The sequence below is a fragment of the Galeopterus variegatus genome, unplaced genomic scaffold, assembly GCF_000696425.1.
Source record: "Galeopterus variegatus unplaced genomic scaffold, G_variegatus-3.0.2 Scaffold2604, whole genome shotgun sequence".
NCBI classification, from domain to species: domain Eukaryota; kingdom Metazoa; phylum Chordata; class Mammalia; order Dermoptera; family Cynocephalidae; genus Galeopterus; species Galeopterus variegatus.
The window spans coordinates 15,470-25,206 of NW_007728715.1; the positions used below are offsets into that span (position 1 = coordinate 15,470).

General features: G+C 36.3%; 1 pseudogene; it reads right to left on the reverse strand.

Moving 5' to 3' along the window:
* Positions 1-2,266: 2,266 nt before the first annotated feature.
* Positions 2,267-3,117, reverse strand: LOC103598417 (annotated as a pseudogene).
* Between the last annotated feature and the right edge of the window lie 6,620 nt (positions 3,118-9,737).

Here is a 9,737-nt window from a genome sequence, read left to right on the forward strand (position 1 = left end):
GACAAACCTCTGCATCACATCTTATTTCTGGGTGTCTTCTAGCTCCTCACCTGCTTCCCAAAAGCTTGTTCAAAAACAAAGCATCTGAATATTAAACTTTTTGGTCATTAAACTGGTCATTTAGATTTAATTTTCTTTGTGATTATATTGATTAAAAAGAAAAACCTCTTTGCTCTTTATTTACTTTTGAATTATATAAATGTATTTATTTTATAAATAACATGGTAAGTATTAATTTTTTCAGTCCTCTATGGTCAATTTAAGTGGAAGATAAGTCATATTTCCTGCTTTTAATGAATGTTCAAACTATGATATTTATAGTCTAATTCTCTAGGTCTTTTTTTGTTTGTGTCATTTGTACTTAAGCTCTTACTAACTTTCTTCATGATTTTTTAAGATTCTAGCAAAACATTGACAACTGGAGAATAGGAAAATTATAGTTGTTCTCTTTGTTACTGGAATTTCCTTTTAAAAAATTAAAAGTCCTGAATATACTAATGCTCTAATTCATTATGTTACTATATTAGTGAAGTTCCATGTGTTATAGAACTTTGCAAACAGCTGATGAAAATTTTAATTACATCAAAAATATGTAATCATTTTGCTCACTTACTGAATAATTGAGACACTGACTAGTGAGGTTAAATTCACCCTTCTGTTCTCAAATAATCTCTGTATTTTCTATTAGTAAAAATCAGACTATTTTTTTATTCTTCAGCCTTCATTTTTTCCCTCTTCCTCCTCCCCCTGCTTCTTTTCCTTTTCCCCATCTCCTCCTCTTGTATTCCTTACCCTTCTTTGTACTATTTTTCATGAGGAAGACAGCTCCTGCATGCCCTCTGACTTAGCGCTTGTCAGGAGACCTTGACAATCGCCTGTACCGTTCTTCCTCTTGGTCTCTTGAGTATGGAGAAAGCCCTGTTAGGTTACTCACTATTGCTTTAGTGCTCTGTCTATAGAGGAGTTGTTTTTTTTCCCACACAGTTGTACCTTTTGTATGTTTGTTTGCTTGTTTTTAACATAAAGCCATGACTATATTATTTGAGAGTTCTACTTTGGTCAAACTTCATACAAAAAAAACAAGAAGAGAAAAAGTATTAAAAAACAGGCCCCTTTCCTGCTTAAATTCACAAATGGCAGATTCACAGTAGGCTCGAACAGAAATGGCAGAGCTCTTCAGAAACTCCAGAGTTCTAGACCGTGATCATGGAATTTTCTTCCATAAGATGTTCATCAGTGCCCAAAATTCTGGGCTGGCAGAACTGCTGGGCCAACCCAGTGTGGCATTTCTTATGTTCTTAGTGTCTCCATTCATCTTTTGATTAAACTACCAATAAAGGCTTGTACTTTTTTATCCTTATAAAATCCTGGAATGAGACCCCTCATTCTCTGTGCTTCTCTCTGTTCAAGGTAGCATGACGTAGTCTCTGAAGCTGTTCATGTAGATAAAAAGAAGTCAGATGGCAAAGGCTCAACATGATCTTCAACTAGGCTTGTGCTAAAAGAATGTGTATAGTACGTGTAAGGCAGTGGCTCTCTACCTCTGATTGGCATCAGAAGTACCTGTGCACCTTTCTAAACATCTGAGGTTGGACCCCACTCTGTACTTCCAAAGATGGAGCTCCAGGCAGGTGTGTCTTGGTGAAGCTTAATCAGCCATTCTGATGTGTGCTGGAGAGGACTAACTTAGCATAACATTTCTGCTATGCATATTCACAACCTTTATCTTGCATAGCTGGAGATGACTGATCAGTGGTGCATTATACAAGATCATTATTTTGAGAATTCACTCCTTTGTCCACCCTGGGTGAGGACTGTCCAGCAACAGGCATGCATATATGTCAGTTCCTTTCATAATTAAAGTCAGGGTTATTTATTTATTTTTAAGGTAAATTTTATTATATATATTAAAGTTGGGATTTTAAATGGACTCTTGCTCTTCACACTTTGCCTCTCTTATGTGGTAGAGTCAGGATATACTTTTCAACCTCTTATTTGAAGTTAGTTTCAATGAAAATTCCTCTGGTTTTACGTGCTGTTAATTTTGTCTTAAAGATATAGGGATTTGTACATTCTAAAAAAATTACGAAAAACAATTATCTTAACTTAGGAAAAAACAGACCTGATTTTAATTTACTGCTGATATTTACCAAACTGTCAAGCTTTAGTTTATGAAACAGGATCACAAATCTTTTCCCCAGTGACTAGCACCCAGATTGTTTCAAATCCCCAAAAGGGAAATCCAAAATATCATGCTGAAGAATTTCTATGATTTAGCTACAGCCATAGTTTTCTGTAAAGGAGCCAAGATAACCCCAACATTCCTGTCTTCACTCTCAGAGCTACACAAATTATGCTTCTCAATATATTCTTAGACAGGATATGGTACAAAGTAGCGAATGCTCTGGCCCCTTCAGAGGGCTCTATGGATTTTTGTGGATGAGATTTCCTTAGTGGTCCATTAGTTTACCAGGTGAATGTTGTTCTGGTGTTTCCACAGCACATTAGATTCATAGATGAATTTCTGAGCATAATTTCCATCCTGAATAATACATATGAACCCATGGTCTGCCACAGTTTGGGTGACATCCTTCCTCACTCTTCCGTAGATTGGGAACACCAAAAGACTCCAACAAATCTGCCCTGCACAGCAGTTTTACCTTTGGCACACCTTTTGGTTATGGCTCTATGGATTATTTTTTTTTTTACTAAAATCTTGTCTTTGTTCAGTCCATTTCCTCTTCTGTCCAGGCCCTTCTAGCACAGGTGAGTTCTGCAGGTAATCACAGTTACTAGCTTCCAGTTTCTCTTGATGGTGTCTTAGCACCTTAACAGTTTCTATCCATTCCTTCTTAAGACTTTCCCATGTATCAACTTCCATCCATTTTGAATTTTTGGTGGCACTTTCTGCCACGATAATTTGATGATGGGCAGAGATAAGTCCTTTATTCTTATATGCATTGCCAACAGGAGAAATTAGCCTTTGATCACTCTGTATTCTCCTGTTCCATACATGTACTCTTTGGCCAGCTCAAACAACCCAAGGTGCATGTTGGTGACAGGATTAAAGGAACCACATGCAAGGAGAACCACTTCTGTCATCTCTGAATTATCCATGGTAAGAATTTGAAATTGTTGATCTAAATGGGAAACTCTAACACCTCTCTTGTTGTTTTTACAAAGGAAATTCTTTCAATCTGAAACATTTTGCAAGGTAGGCTGTTGGAACCATTACAGCTAGTGTGTCAACAGTCTTCTCTAAAATAGGCTAGAAAAGTGGTTTTGTATCCAAATTATAATCACATCTTCACCACCAACTGGACTGAGTCCTCTCTCAGAGCACCTGCAGCCTGATGCCAGTGAGGGGAACACCCGGCTGCACTCTTACTGGTTCCAGGAGACCACAGTACATGTAGTTGTACCTCAACTAGACAAAAGGTAAAGCCAAATATAAGTAATTAAAATGTATTTAGTTGTATTTATGTTCCCTAATTTGGGGTAGTTTATGACCATTTTTGGTGGGATCATATAAAATTGTTAAAGCCAATTTTATAAAGATAGATTACAAAAATTATAAATGCTCATTGAAAAGTTCAATTAGTACATGAGTACATAAAGAAAAAAGTCAAAGTTCTTCCCTTCTCATTTTTAATTCTTCTCCCGGAGGGCAGAACTGAGAAGTTACTGTATAAACTTCCATAAATTTTTTATATTTACATAGACACAATGCATACAAATGTTCATGAACACATAATTGTATATGTGAGGAGAATGGAGTCAGTATAGTCAAGCTCCATCACCTCATATCCAGCTGGGTATGGTTCAGCACATCCATTGTAAACAAGTTAAATAAGAGTGGTGTGACTGTGCATGTGCACCTGTATACCCCCTGGTTCACTGCCATCCTTGTGTACTTTCTGTATAAAAAGCAGTGGCTCTGAACCCCTGGCCTGCAAAGCTCATGTCAGAATAAACCACGTCTATCCTATTATCAGCCGCCAGAATCCCTTTTCAGCTATCTGACTCATGACCTGCATCTCACTGCCATCCTTGTGTACTTTCTGTATAAAAAGCAGTGGCTCTGAACCCCTGGCCTGCAAAGCTCATGTCAGAATAAAGCACGTCTATCCTATTATCAGCCGCCAGAATCCCTTTTCAGCTATCTGACTCATGACCTGCATGGGACGGGGTAGAGGGATCTGTGATCCAGCCCAAAATTATACTTTTAAGCAAAAACTGGATCATATAATGCATATTATTTTAAAACTAAATTTTTTAAATGAATAATTTTATGAATATCTATATTCTTAAGTTATTTTAAAATTAAATTCTTAGAACAAATGATATAGATAAAACATGCAATATAGATATAAAAATATTATTAACATTATATTCTTTTTTTCTTTAGCTACTAAATGAACAAGCAAAGAAAAAACAAAAACCTGAATATGGTTGAGATGAAAATACATTAAATTGCAAGTTAGGACATTTATTTAAAATCCTAACATTTACTTAGTGGACTTAGTTTCTTCACTTGACAAGTATGAGATGAGGGCGGACAGATGCTGGTCTAGCTGGTTTCTGATAACATTTCCTGATAGCATTCTCTGGTTCGATAATAAAGGGCGCACACACAATATGGTAGTGACAGTCGCAAGGTAGAATAAGTAAGTATTGTGCTTCATTAAAATATCAGTTTAGCTGCTTTTATACCCAGAATAACAGTGTTCTAAATAAAATAAAAGTTTATTTCTCTTCACATACAATTCTAAGTTGACATGATGGCTCTAACACTCAAAGTTTCACAGTATTTTTCAGCTCCCTCTGTTTTATTGTCTTGTCATCCTCAACAGGCTGCTTCCATCATATGATCTAAGAAGGCTGTTCCAACTCCTGTTGCCATGGCTACTTACCTGGGTTGAATGTGTGTCCCCTGCACAGCTCATGTGGAAGATTGATTCCCAATGTGGTAGTTTTCAAAGGTGGGGTCTTTGGAAGGTGATTGGATTGTGAGGGCCCTGTCCTCAAGAGTAGATTAATCCATTAGTGAGTTAATGGTTTAATGGGTTGTCCTAGGTGTAGATTGGTGTCTTTAAAGGGAGAGAACATGAAAATGTTCTTGCCATTCTTGCCATGTGATACCCTCCTCAAGAGTAGATTAATCCATTAGTGAGTTAATGGTTTAATGGGTTGTCCTAGGTGTACATTGGTGTCTTTAAAGGGAGAGAACATGAAAATGTTCTTGCCATTCTTGCCATGTGATACCCTGCGTCACCATGGTACTCTAGAGAGAGTCCCCACCAGATGTGCCCCCTTGACCTTGACCTTGGACTTCACGTCCTGCAAAACTGTAAAAACTAAATTTTGTTTGATTGTAAAGTGCTCAGTTCCAGGCATTCGGTTATAAGCAACAGGAACCTGACTAATACAGCCACATTCTATCCAGCCAGATGAATAATACAAGGAGTGGAACGCTGGCTCCCTGCTTTCAAAGGCATAACCCAGAAGTTACACACACCTTTTCTGATCTATTCCACTGACCAAAACTTTAGCACATGGTTATACCTAGCTGCAGGCAAAACAGTTATGAAGTATTTCTCTGTATGGCAATATGGTTAGCCAAAGATTCTACAGCTTTAAAAAAAGAAGAAGAGGAAGAATGGATATGGGGGACCACTAATATTTCTGAACATGATTTTTAAACATGAACATTTTTGAAAAGACTTAGAAATGCTTTATCTTATTTGATAAAGAGATACCATGGGTAACCAAAAATGGTTAGTCACAAAATAAATACTTTTATAAAGAAAAATAGTGTGTCTGAGAGATTCTGGGATTAAAAATTAGTGTGTCCTCTTTAAGCCTGTTAGTTTAAATCAATTATAATTTGACTCTTTTCATCTTTTGTGCATGTCACCACCACCACCCACCCCCCAATTAGTAGAGAGAGTGGAATTGTAACATAGGAGAATTGCAGCTCTGTCTTTCCTGTTCCTTTGAGTTAAATCATTTGACTTTATTTTGTTTTAATTTTCCCACCTGTTAAATGCTGAGCATAATAATTGTGCTATTTCTATGGATAATATGTAGAAAAATATTACACAGAAGAAAATAAACACAATTGCAAATATAAATTAATTTGAAAAATAAGTCACGCATAAATAGCCATCAATTATTTATCACCTACTGCGGGCCAGACACTATCTTAGATCCTTTATATTTATCTCATTTAATTGAGTCTTCACATCCACCATATGGTGTATTTCATAGTTTCTCTATTTTAGTTTTAGAAACTTTAGTTGAGGAAACCTAAGCTCAAGAGAAATTAAATGATTCACCCACAATGCAATTTTCACCCTGCTCAGGCTTTGCTGTTTCAAGTTCATGGGGGATTTTAGCTCTTACACTTTTCAGTAAAAGACAAGCAGCATTCATATGATTTATTTTACAGCAGTGAGTAGCTGTCTGAAATTATGTCAGATGCTCATGAAAGGAAAATAAAATCAAGACTTTTTCTAAGACTGATAATATTAAAATCAAGTTCTTTGGTTCCTTCTATGGAAGGTCATCCTTCTCACACTGTTTTCCTTCTCATTTAACTACTGGCAGGTGGTGTTGCCTAAAGCCCATTGTACTCATCTCTAACAAGAATTGTCATATGTCTCAGTTCACCCCTTTACAAAGTCAGCACTGAAACCTGAAGATAGCTTGGCATACTCTTGGTCTGATTGAGTGAATGTTGTGGCTTCTGAAGAAATGGAGGCTGAATTTTTATTTCTGAGGAGTATTACCTTGTAAGGTGGGCCATGTGCACTGACATGGAAACCTGGAGCCACTTTCTTCATGGCTAATGACAGTGTACCTAGCTGGTGGGTAATTACAGGTCTTCAAACTTCAGTACTTCACGAGACTAATGTTTATTTAGAACAATAAATGTGCGGTCTATGACATCTTTAAACTTATGCTTAAATGTGCCTCTGTGACCACTGATGAATAACTGTGGCTGTTTCATGCATTGCTAAACATATTTAGCTTTTCACAAGCAATAGATTCTGAAAGGAGAGGTATTCACAGGAGCTACTTAGGAAGGTACACATATTATTTCCATAGAATCTGGCTAAACCTTTGTCCAGTTCTTCAGGGGGTGACATCACCAGAGTTTTGTGATCCATTCTTGAGTCTCATCAATGCTGAGCAGCTGCAGGGGACACGTAGTGTTTTCTCTACATCATCATCTGCAGTATACTTGGCTTTTGTTTCTAATAAGAAAACTAAAGAGTGTGGCTCTGTAGCCCTTTGGTGATTCTGAAATAATTTAGTTTTTAAAAAGCCTTTAGTGTCTGAACAAAGCACAGTAGATTCTCTTAATCACAACTAAGAACCCTGAAGTTCTGTCCCTGAAATTTGGTTAAAAAGCTTGAAGGTAAAATGAGATTCACTCACCATTGGATCATTTGTTCACTATTTCCACTTTTATTCATTCTTTCTGCCTTTCTTGAATAATTAACTCATTTAAAATGTTTGTTGAGTGCCCACTGCCTGTATGCAATTTTAGTTTTTGTGGGAGGTAAAAAAAAAAAAAAAAAAATTAGGCAGGAACCTATACTCAAGAAATTTGTATAAAGTTGATTCAATCATTCTAGAAAACAGTGATGGGAGAGAGATACAGAGATATAGAGATCTCTGAACCATGAAGGTTCAGAGGAGATGGAGATCAGGGATAGCAGGAGTCAACTCTTTCAGAGGAGAGATGGCATAGATGGTGAGGACTAAAAGTAAAGATTTGGACAGAAGAATGGAGAGATAGGCATCTCTTGGGTAGATAAGGCACGAGAGAGAGAAAATATGTGGAATACATGAGCAATAGGCATAATTAGTTTTAATGCATCATAATGGACTCTGAAAGGGACACGATAGTACAGCCCTGATCACAACAGGTTTCAATTTACGCACAGGCATGTTGACTTTAATTTGTAAACCAGAGAGAGCGCATGAAGGATTCTGAGAAAGGAATACTTCAAGAAGGTTGTTCTTTTATATATTTATCAACTTTATTGAGATATAATTCACATGTCATACTATTCTCCAATTTAAATTGTAAAATTCAATGGGTTTTTTGTATCCACAATGTTTTGTACTTTTCAGACTACATGTTTTTCTTCCATTGTTAAAATTTTCCTGTTTTTTTATTCTTTTCAGTGATGTTGTAAATGGAATAGTTGTCTTAATTTCAGTTATGGATTGTTCACTGTAAGTGTATAGAAATGCAATGAATTTTTGTGTATTGATCTTACGTCTCAAAACATTGCTAAACTCATTTATTAGTTAATACCTTTTTGTGCTTTCCCTAGGATTTTGTACAGACAAAATTATGTCATCTGCAAATAGTTATTTTTATTTCTTTCTTTCCAAAATGGATATCTCTGATTTCATTTTCTTGCCTAATTGCTCTGGCTAAATTTCCAGGAAAATACTGAATAGATGTAGCAAGAAAGAACATCCTGGTCATGTCTTTCACCATTAAGTATGATGTTAGCTAATGGTTTTTTGCAGATTCCATTTATCAGACTGAGGGAAGTTCCCTTCTATTCCTAGTTTGTTGAATGTTTTTCTTATGAATGTATATCAGAAAGGTTATCCGATGTCTGCATATAAAAGGGATTGGAAATAGAAGAGACTGAAGATGTTATGCAAAAGCAAGGCAAAATGTGATGACAGCCCATATTAGAGCACAAAATAAAGCGTCACTATAGATGAGAGACATATTGAGGAGGCAAAAATGATAAGTATTGGCAGCTGAGTTGACGTGGGTGAAAATGTAGAGGTGTCTGAGTGCCTGGAAATGCTTAAATTTCGTAAAAAACAAACTGAGACTATAAGGCTTAGTGGTTAAGGGAATGGGTTAAGAATTTCAGTTTGACTCTTTCATAGTTACGTAAATTGACCAAGCAACTCAGCCTCTTTGTGTTCATATTTCTTTAGCTATAAAACGTAGACAATAATAACTGTCTCACAGATTTCCTGTAAATATTAAATTCATTATTATGTTCAAAGCCTTTAAACAAGGCCTGGCTCTGAGTGTTACCGGTAATTACTATTATTTCAAAAGAATTTTTTATTTTCCTAATTTAAAAACAGATGTAAATGCATGATCCTCAAATTGGTTTTTTCCAGCCAAAAAATGAACATAAAAATTATTTTTGCTGGGCCGGCCCAGTGGCGCACTCGGTAGAGTGCAGCGCTTGGGAGTGCGGTGGCGCTCCCACCGAGGGTTCGGATCCCATATAGAGACCGGTCTGCTCACTGGTTGAGCGCGGTGTGGGCACGACACCGAGGGTTGCGATCCTGTTACTGGTCACGAAAAAAAGACAAAAAGGAAAAAAAAATTATTTTTGCTCACAATGAAATGGGCAATGTATTGACTCTATTACTGCAAAATATTTCATAGATGAGGTAGAGAACACATTTTTTGAAATATATTCATATTTTTAGGGAAACAGCTTGTTCAAAACTATGGAAGACATGAGCACAAAATAAATAAATATTTAAGGTTTTTAAAAATAGGTATTCAAATAACACATAAAATTTGTCTTTATAGAGTAAAAATGCATATTTAATCAATCTAATCAAATACAACCATATCTAAATTGTCTTACATTTGCCTAAGACACGCACGCACCTGCTGAACAAAAGAAATAAGATGTCTTGTCTCTAGGAAACTACTGCAGTTAATAGCT